We start from the raw sequence: 10,871 nt of genomic DNA, 5'->3' as shown, positions 1-10,871 counted from the left end.
ATAAATGGGACAAATGTATCAAAATTTAAAGCTTTTGCTCTTACAAAATACTCTTAAAAGAATGAGAAGACAAGCCACAGACTGGGAAAAAATATTTGAAAATTGTAGACCTAATAAAGTACTCATTTCCAAGTTTGATAAAGAACTCTGAAACCCAATCATAAAGAGACAATTTTTTTTAAATTAGCAAACATTTTGAAAAGACATCTTCCCAAAGAAGGTAAATAGATGGCAAACAAAACATAACAAAATATGTTCAACATCATTAGTCATTAGGAAAATGTAATTTAAAACCATAGTGTGATATGACTACATACCTACCAGAATGGCTGAAATTGAAATGACTTAAAAATGAGTGTTCATAGTAGGTTTATTTGTAATTGCCCCAAACTGGAAACAACTCAAATGTCCATCAGCAGGCAAATGGGTAAACAAATTGTGGTATATTCCTATAATGGAATACTTCCCAGCTATAAAAATGAGTGGACTACTGACACAAACAGTCATGTTGGATGAGTCTCAAAATAAATATATTAAGTGAAAGCAACGAGACCAAAAAAAGATTAAACACTGTATCATTCAATTTACATAAAGCTCTCAAAAATGCAAACCGCTCTATAGTAGCAGAAAGCAGGTCAAGAGCTATGTGGGAAGAGGTGGAAGTGATGAAGTGTGGGAGGGAAAGATCACTGTGGGTCACAAGGAAAATTTTGGGGGTGATGGAAATATTAATTAACTTGATTGTGCTAATGGTCTCAAGGTAGATATACATGTTGTTTCAAATTATACCCTTTAAATACATAGTTTGTTTTATATCAATTATACCTCAAGAAATCTATTAAAAATATTCTGTTGCCTGACTGAAGTTTGCTCTTCCTTTAGCAATAAGGCAGATGAGCTCTGGTTGGAAGGCCATTAAAGACACACCAGCACAGAGGCTTTTACCTTGGAGCCCAAACAGAGATTGAAAGACCATTTAAAAGAGAATAACGTTTGCCTTCTGTGATTCAGTGTTATTAAATGCTCTATCTATGAACCACTTTAAACAACCTCATATGTCAGCAGGTGGGGCATGTATTCACCACACACTTTGGGAAATAATGAACCAAGAAAAACCTTGTAAGAATATAGCAAGTAAAAAAAAAAAAAAGAATATAGCAAGTATCATGAGGTAACTTCACATAATAAATATTCAATTGAAACTGGAATTCTACAGCCTTGCTTAATGTTGGGATAATGATGACTCAAGACCAACCCTGCTCAAGTGAGGAATGCAGGTCCCCCTTTCCAGATTCCTCTGGGGCAGTGGAGTGACTATGGCTTCTTAGAGTTTCTTCACACCCCCCAAATTCTGCATTTTATAGTAGCCCATTGATGTTCTGGTCTCTTACTCAAAATAATGCAATTACAATGATTACTTTCAAAGTAAGATCTACAGTAGCCAAGAAAAGGTGAATATACAAATTTCCAGAAGTAGAGCCATTCCTACCTCACTTGCCTGTCTTGGGGCAAGGGAGAAAGCAGACCTTTGGTGTCCTACAGAAGAGGCAAGAGTATCACTGGAGGGGACTCCTGGTGGAGAAAGTTCAAATTTTAATTTAAAAATCATGAATGAAATGAGGGATGGAACTTAGAAAGGAAAGGGGAGAAAAGGTTGACTTGGTGTGCATGCTTTTTAAAGATGGTTCGTCTCCATGATTTTTGCATGAAGTCTGCAAGGTTGAGAGGCTGCCTTATAGCTGATTTAAGGATGGATTCAGGCCAAGTTTGTTCACAGATCTGTGTTGAAAACCCACCCTCTCCCTATTGTCACCACTTCCTCTACTTCATCAATGAAGTATCACAGGCATCTTTTTTTTTTAAAAAAGATTTTATTTATTTATTCATGAGAGATACAGAGAGAGAGAGAGAGAGAGAGAGAGAGAGAGAGGCAGAGACACAGGCAGAGGGAGAAGCAAGCTCCCTACAGGGAGCCCGATGTGGGACTCGATCCCAGGACCCCAGGATCACGCCCTGGGCCCAAGGGAGGCGCTAAACCACTGAGCCACCCAGGGATTCTGTATCACAGGCTTCTTATTCCTCAATCAGCATTTAGGCTTTGGGTCTATGAAAATGCATGTCCCCTCTGGATGTGATAGAGCTTTCAGCTCTCATCATCAGAGAGGAAGGAGGCCCATATCTCTCTTTTCATGCCCTGTTTCATTTCTACCAGCTCCAGACTCCAGGGATGAGGGGCTGCAAATATTTGTGATTCCAGAACACCATTTGGGTCACACTTAGTAGCAAGTGGAGTCTGATCTCCAGAGAGCAGTCTTCCTCCTCCTATGCAGAATTTGTAAGCTGAGTCAGATTCTCCACAGAGCCTCACATCCTGAAATTAGTCTAGGCCACTAGGAATGTAGGAAGACCCAAAGGTCTGGGCCACTTGTTGTCTCAGCTTCACCAAGTGACCACAATCCCGCTTGTAGTTTCTCACATGTAACTCTGTCCTTCCCACCCATCTTTGAAACTCTTCTAAGTCAACTCTGAACGCACATGTACATACACACACACAAACTGCTGAACCCCCTCTCAGCAAGACTCTGGACAAGGGGCAAGTTACTGAACATTTCTATGGTTTAGTTCCCCACCTGCAACCCTGAGACACTGGGACATGTATCTCATGGGATTGTCATGATGATTAAATTAGTTTATATCTGAAAGGTTATTAGATCAGTCCCTAACATATAGCAAGGACTCAATAAACTTCTTTTTTTTATGTTAGGGACTCTTCTTTTTGGCTTCCTTAATTCCCTTCTCTGTTATTCTGCTCACACATTTTCTATGTCATTATCTGCTTAGGCATCTCTCTCCTCCACGATGCTATACTTTCTTTGAGGATAGGAACTGTGTTAGGTCTGTTTTTGTAATCCCTAACATTGAGCACAATTTCTGACACACAGGCATACAATGAAGGTGGGATCAATAAATAAGTCACTGGATGAAAAATTTAATATCTGAACAAAGGGTAGCCTTTTTTTTTCTACAGGAAAAAAGAAAGAAAATATACCAGATTGTTAAGAGTACTTAGCCCTAGAGGGTGAAATGATGTATAACATGTATTTTCTTCTTTCTCCTTTTCTATTTTTTCCCTACAAGGAGGGTGTGGATAGGGCAGAGTGGTTTCATGACAGTGCATGCAGAGGACTGGGCTCTACTCTAACCAGAGAACTTCGGGAATTATATAGTGATGATAACATGAGCTGCATTCACAAATGAACTTGGAAATTTTAGCATCTTAACACAATAGCAATTTATTTCTTACTCTCATGTTGAGGGTGTGTGCGTTTGTATGTACTCCATAAAGTCATTCAGGGACCCAGCCCCACAGAGGCTCCTCCATCTACACATGGTTACCAGGTCACCCTCATGTCTACACATCTGGCCAGTGGACTGGGGAAGAGAGGGCACGAGTAAGTTCATGTGGGAGTTTTACCTCACTTCTGCCCACGTTCCCCTTGTCCAAATTGAGTAACATTGCCCCAGTTGGCAAGAAGCCTGGAACATGTAGTCTAGACATATATCCCAACAGAAAGGAAATGCGTTTGGTGAAGGGGCAGAGGATGAGTTAGCTTTCCTCCCCTGTATTCTCTCCAGTCTTGCCTGTTGATGCAATCTCCTGACTGGCCTCCCCTCCTCTTCCCTCTCCCTTTCAATTTATCTTCCACATAGCTGCCAAAGTGACTTTTCTCAAATAAATATTTGACTTGTCACTTGCCTTAGCTCCCTTTCATCAACTAAATAAAGTTCAAATCTCTGTAAGCTATATCTCTCAGCCCATAAACTCAGGGGCACAAGTAATATTTCTGTTTGTGACTGGATTTAATTTCAGTGTTGAGCTCCTATCCTGCCAGGTAGTAGAGTTTTCTCCCCTTTACCCTGGAGTACAATCTGAGTTCTTGGGAGTATCACGGTACAAAGCATCAAGTGGGCATAAGATCCTCAGTGTTAACCTCAGAGGGGTTTTCTGAAAGCAACTAAAGGCAATCTCTTGCCATCAGAACACTGCAAGAAACCATTTTAAGAATTTCATTCAAATTGTCAGTGAAAGGAAGCAAACCAAACCCAGCATATTGAAAAACAAACAAGCAAACAAATGAAATAGAATAAGAAAATGAGTCACTGGGGATGGAGGTGGAGAAGCCATTAAAAAAGAATTCATGGTAGAAGCAGAATCTCTTATGTATTTATCTTTATAAAAGAATAGAAAAGCAACTTGAAAAAAGAAGTCTAGCGTATTACCCAGCTAGCTAGTATTAGTGTAAATGAGTGGCAGTATGTGTTTTAATGCTTTTTATTGGTATTTTAATTGGTCTCTAAGCACCATATTTACATCTTATACAGTTCCACTGAAACCAAAGTGCAGCTTTCACTTTAATGTTTATTGGCATGCAAAATAATTCCAACAAACAATATAGAGATGTATCTGCTTTGCTGAATTATACTCAGAAGTATGAAGAAAGAGAATGTGTCCAGATACAGAAATGACAAAACATTATATCTGGAAGGATCTTTCATCTTGTGTATAGAGAAACTGGAGTATTTAGAAGTGATGGCTCACCCAAGATCATGTAGTGACAAACTGAGGCCTGGATGCAGACATCTACACCTACTCTCAGCTGGAACAATCAGGTTGTTGAGGAAATTGTCACATTTCACTCAGAGCTCCAGAAGGTAGAACCCCTGAGAGCTGCTGGGAAATATGTTTCAAAGCATAAAGCAACATTCAGTAGCCATGGGTTTTCTTGTACTCTGAATGCCTTCTACCTTCTTCTAGATAGAGTCAGACCTCACTTTTAGCACTCCAAACCTCCCCCTGGCTAATGTGATTCCTTGCCCACACTTACCAGGTACCATGCACATTCCCTCTCCTCTGATCACAGGACCTCTCCTCCGGTTGTTCCTGGAGAATGATCCTTCCCCAGTGTATGCAATCTTGTGGGAGGATCCTTTCCAGTGTTTGTCGTTCCTTGGTTGAGGAGAGTCTATGTGATATATAAGTCAATGAGAGTCCTTCTTGTAGACATTCAGATCTTAATCAGAGTGACACAAAGATAAGAAAACATTGGAGTCATCCAGTGGTACACCCAAAAGAGACTATCCATTAGTGCCTGCTCTCAAGATACCCAGTGCTTCCCTAGCTCCCATCTTTCTGAGAACTGGTTATTTAGCTTTTCCTTCAGTTGTCTGAGTCATTTCAGATCCATCCAATAAATTTCTTTCTTTGCCTAAGTTTGTTAATTTGGTTTTGGTTATTGTAAATAGCCTGAATTGATAAAACATTCAGTGGGCAGTCCTATTGATCCAAGTCCACTTAACTGACTTAAGCAAATGGGTTAACTACTATCTCAGCATGCTGGTGACTAATAGCTAGCTAGTATGCCTCACTCTAGTACATCCATGGACTCCATTTGAGTTTTGTACTTACCACATATTGTGTTTGTTCCCAAACCTGCTCATGCCAATTACACATATGGTTGCAATTTTGTAATGTAATTAAATATTAACTAATGAGCGCTTGCTTTGGCAGCACATATGCTAAAATTGGAATGATATGAAGAAGATTAGCATGGCCCCTGTGCAGGGATGACTCACAAATTCGTGAAGCACTCCGTATTTTTCCAAGAACCATAAGATACCTATTAATATCAAAGAGGTAAAAAACCTACACTCTGAAAACTATAAAACACTGATGAAAGAAATTGAACATAACACAAAGAACTGGAAAAACATTGCATGCTCATGAATAAAAGAACAAATATTGATAAAATGTCTATTTTACCCAAAGCAATCTATACGTTTAATGCAACCCCTATCAAATCACCAACAGCATTTTCTACAGAGCTAGCACTAACAATCCTAACATTTGCATGGAACCACAGAAGATGCTGAATAGCGAAGCAACCTTGAAAAAGAAAGCAAAGCAGGAGGCATCACAATTCCAGACTTCAAGTTATATTACAAAGCTGTAATAACCAAAATAGTATGGTATTGGCACAAAAATGAACACATAGATCAATAGAACAGAATAGAAAACCCAGAAATGAACTCACAATATGGTCAATTAATCTTCAACAAAGCAGGGAAGAATATCCAATGGGAAAAAAAACCCTTCAACAAATGGTGTTGGGAAAATTGGACAGCAACATGCAAAAGAATGAAACTGGATCACTTTCTTGCACCATACACAAAAGTAAATTCAAAATGAATTAAAGACCAAATATGAGTCAGGAAACCATTAAAATCCTGGAGGAGAACACAGGCAGTAACCTCCTTGACTTTGGCTATAGCAACCTCTCACTAGATATGTCTCCTGAGGCAAGGGGAACAAAAGCAAAAGTAAACTATTGGGACTACATCAGAATAAAAAGCTCTTGCTTTTTTCCAGCAAAGGAAACAATCAACAAAACTAAAAGGCAACCTACAGAATGGGAGTAGATGTTTGCAAATGCCATATTTGATAAACGGTTAGTATCTATAATCTATAAAGAACTTATAAAACTCAACACCCAAAAAACAATCCAGTTAAAATAAATGGGGAGAGGACACAAATAGACATTTTTCCAAAGAAGACATACAGATGGGCAACAGACCCATAAAAAGATGCTCAATACCATTCATCATCAGGGAAATGCAAATCAAAACAACAATGAGATATCACCTCACACCAGTCAGAATGGTTAAAATTACCAACACAGGAGACAACAAGTGTTGGCAAGGATGCAGAGGAAAGGGAGCCCTCTTACATCATTGGTGGAAATGCAAACTGGTACAGCCACCCTGGAAAACAGTATGGAGGTTCTTCAAAAATTTAAAAATAGAACTACCCTATGATCCAGCAATTGCATTACTATGTTTTTACCCCAAAAATACAAAAATATGAATTTGAAGGGATACTTGTGCCACAATAGTTATAGCAGCATTATCAACAATAGCCAAATTATGGAAAGAGCCCCAGTGTATATAAATTTATATATTTATATATAAAGATGATGTGACATATATATTTATATATAATATGTATATATTATATATATACATATAAAGATATGTGATTTATATATATGGCATGTTACTCAACCTTAAACAAGAATGAAATCTTACCATTTGCAACGATGTGGATGGAGCTAAAGAGTTTTATGCTAAGCGAAATAAGTCAGAGAAAGATGAATACCATGTGATTTTACTCATAGGTAAAATTTAAGAAGCAAAACAAATGATCATAGGGGAAAAATAGAGACAAACCAAGAAACAGACTCTTAACTATAGAGAACAAACTGATGGTTACTAGAGGGGAGGTGGGTGGGGGATTGGTGAAATAAGTGATGGGGATGAAGAAGTGCACTTACTGTGATGAGCACAGAGGGTTGTATGGAAGTGTTGCATCACTTAAGTTGTACACCTGAAACTTATATTACACTATATGTTAACTAAGTGGAATTTTTTTTAAGATTTTATTTATTTATTCATGAGAGACAGAGAGAGAGAGAGAGAGAGAGAGAGGCAGAGACATAGACAGAGAGAGAAGCAGACTCCATGCAGGAAGCCTGATGTGGGACTTGATCCTGGGACTCCAGGATCATGCCCTGGGCTGAAGGCAGGCGCTCAACCACGGAGCCACCCAGGTGTCCCAAACTAAGTGGAATTTAAATAAAAACTAAAATATGTATATACTAACTAATGAACTGTGAGGGCAAAAACAGTGTTTATTCTTCTGAAAAAAAAGTTGACTTCTCTGGACTCGTGATAAAGGTAAGCAACTAGAAAATGTTATCAATAAGGGTGTGGGTGAGAGACCATCAGAAAATGGTACAACTATAAAGAAGAATTTTATAAGTCACATTGCTTCTCAGAGGTTTTTAAATCCTTGCTCCCCTTTAACCAAATCAAAACTGAAAATCATGAAGAATTCCTAATAGGTGACTGCAATCAACAGACTCAAAACCAAAGAAAGGGTTTTGGTCCTTTCTTGGAAAAAAATTGGGAAATCAATGAACATTTACATGTATTAAAATACTTAAGGTATATATCATTCATTATGGTTTAACTACATTTTTTACCTTAATTAAGTAATCAAATTTAATAGGAGGTCTTTATATTCAGAAACACAGAGGGGGAAACTCATGCTACTTTTGTATCTGCTCAAGTGTTCGTCTTCACTGGTAGTGGCCTGTCTTGAATTCAGGAACCCTTCCCACAACTCCTAGTCTCTGAAAAGATAACAGCTGCAGAATATCTGAGGAACTGCCTCATTCACATCTTTTTCCTGATGGGAATACTGAGGCCTAGAGAGGGAGAAAGACTATCCTGAGTTGTTCAGTGGTTGATGGCAGAGCTGAGACAATGACCCATTGCCTCTTCAATGTGCATGAGCTCATCCTGCAGCACAGGAGTTTGGTCCAATAGATTTTATACATTTATTTATTCCTTTGTGGACACAGCTTTAATACAAAAAGGGATTATTATACCAAGACAATGTGAAATAAATTATCAGGTCATTTTAGAAATATTATCCACTCAAAAAGATATGAAGCTCATTATTCAGGAGTGAAGGAAATGGGAATGAATTACTCTGGGAACTCTGAATAAATCACAGTTAACTCATTTGCAAGCCTTTTAACTCTGAATACTGATGATGGGTCATGCTATTCCTGGTCTGCTTTCTCCTATGTCACACAGGTTCCCACATACCCAGCTCAGTTACTTGATACAACTTTATAAATGAAGCAAGAAAGCTACATTTTACAGTCAGTGATGAGACTAGCAAGATCTTTTCTTTAATTATCCTAGAAATAAAGCTGTCCTTTTCACCAAAGTAAATGTGAGCACGAAGGCTAATGGCCAATTAAGACAAAAAAGTAGGATCGGCTGATATACTTTTTACTAGCTGCTTTTTTTTCCCCCCATAGAGCTGATTGTGTTTTGGCAGAATTGATGAGATTGAATGATGATTTTGTGTCGGGTTGTCGAGGACTGGGAGAGTTTAGTATACACCAATTATAGACACCACATAGGCCTCCGATAGGGTCAACACTTCCCTCCAGTCTTTCCCTCTCCAACTCCTCCTTCCTCCAGTTCCTCTTCCCCTTCCTCCCCTTCCTCCTCTTCTTCCTTTCTTCCTCCTCCTCCATCTCCCCTCATCATCATCCTATAAGGATGGTTGCCATGTTGCATTTCACTCCCTTCTCAAAGGAGGGACAATGCTGCACAAAACCAAAGACATGACTAGGACAGATTGCCAGAGTTGAGCTGGGAGAGTGTCTGCTTCTTTGTTGGGTTTTATTTCCTGGGAGCTTCCAGCAGTCTAGATTAGACAAGAGTTATAAAGTCAAATACTTCAGGGATGGGTAATTAACACATGTAGTAAGATAGACAAAAGAGGTTGGGGGGCTTTGGGTACACAGGGAGTCCATGACTCATCAAAGCGGTAACCACAAGGCAGCTCCAGCCTCCTGGAAGAAGATGGACCCCATTAGCCAGATCTGCCACCTTTTTTAAAAAGCTAGAAATCTAATTATTTCATGTAAAAAAAACCTCTTGATTTTATTTTTTTTTTAACCTCTTGATTTTAAAATTAATTATAATTTTTAGCACTGTTGAAGCCAAATAAAATACATCTTTGGGCCAGCTATAGTCCATGGGCTACCAGTAGGCGACCCTTGACTGCTCCAGGGCTCCCTTGCTGGCAAGTGGGTTCCCAACCAGCCAACTCCACATGGAAATAATACAACTTAGGAAGAGGGACGTGCGTTTTGGAGAAAAAGGTGAATCTTCAGCCTGCTAGCTCTAGGCTTGGACTAATCTAGGCTGAGCAAAAAGAATCCTGCCTGTGACCTGGCCTAGATTAATCAAGTTTAACGTTAGGACTTGCGGCTAAAATCTCAGCATCATTGGAAGTATCCGTTTCCAGGCTAACTATCTTATTCTCTTAATGAATTTCCCCCAGTGGCTTTCTGGGAGAGTGATTTGGCAAGAATTAGTGGTTCACAATCCTATGTCCTGGCCATCTTTCTTTGTCTTAATTGTCTGTGGGTAATCCTATGATATGGCTCCCTCCAAAAGCTTCCTGTGTATGTGTTTGGATGAGGAAAGTAGGCTGGAGATAAGACTCTGTATATCATGAGAATCTACGTGAATCAAGTGAACTGTATTGTCCATTTCATTGACTCTGCATAGACACTAAAAATATTGGAAGACCCCACTGTATCTCATTATTAAAGTTGCAGTAATTTGATTTATGAAAAGGTTGACTTTCCTCCTCTAATATTCAAGGATCAAGAATTCCTGTAAGTAATTAGAATTCAGTAGGGCTACTTGTTTATTACAGAGGAACCAAAATATATTATATAGCCTTTGTTTACAAAGACTTCTTCATGTAATTAAAGAATATCATATTTTGGCATTTGGTTTTCCTTATTATTTCGGCGCTTGGTTAATAAGTTTTTAATTGAAAATTGTCTCAGTAAATGAAACTATATAGTATGTTAACTGAACCCACCAACTATTCTGATATTTATCATTAATAATGTGAGGCGTCAAAGGCTCTATTGTGTTACTTTTCATGTGGACTTTATATATTAATAGAGAGGAGAGATGAATTCGTCCACTTCTTCTGGGAAATACCCAAAAAACCCACCATCAGGAAGAATCATTGGGCGATCTGAGCTACATTTATAAAATAAGTGCAGTCAGGCTCCCACTGTCCTCTGGAACTTTGTAGTGGAATGGTGGAAGCTAGACAGGCTCTACACGTGAAGGGCTCTTTGAGCCCTGACATGGTAAAGAGGGCTGGACTCTGGTCCCCTGTGCTGGGTTTGTACCATCGCTCTACC

The 10,871-nt window shown here is 38.9% G+C and overlaps 1 non-coding gene across 1 annotated transcript; it reads left to right on the top strand.

The window, feature by feature from the left end:
* The first annotated feature begins 5,553 nt into the window (after positions 1-5,553).
* LOC121498291 lies at positions 5,554-5,660 on the top strand. The gene has a single exon (XR_005989688.1). It is a non-coding gene; the product is annotated as a U6 spliceosomal RNA (small nuclear RNA).
* Positions 5,661-10,871: the final 5,211 nt, after the last annotated feature.

The sequence above is a fragment of the Vulpes lagopus genome, chromosome 8 (genome assembly GCF_018345385.1).
Source record: "Vulpes lagopus strain Blue_001 chromosome 8, ASM1834538v1, whole genome shotgun sequence".
Taxonomy (NCBI): domain Eukaryota; kingdom Metazoa; phylum Chordata; class Mammalia; order Carnivora; family Canidae; genus Vulpes; species Vulpes lagopus.
The sequence above is the reverse complement of the archived record's forward strand: the minus strand, read 5'-3'. Positions and strand labels throughout refer to the sequence as shown.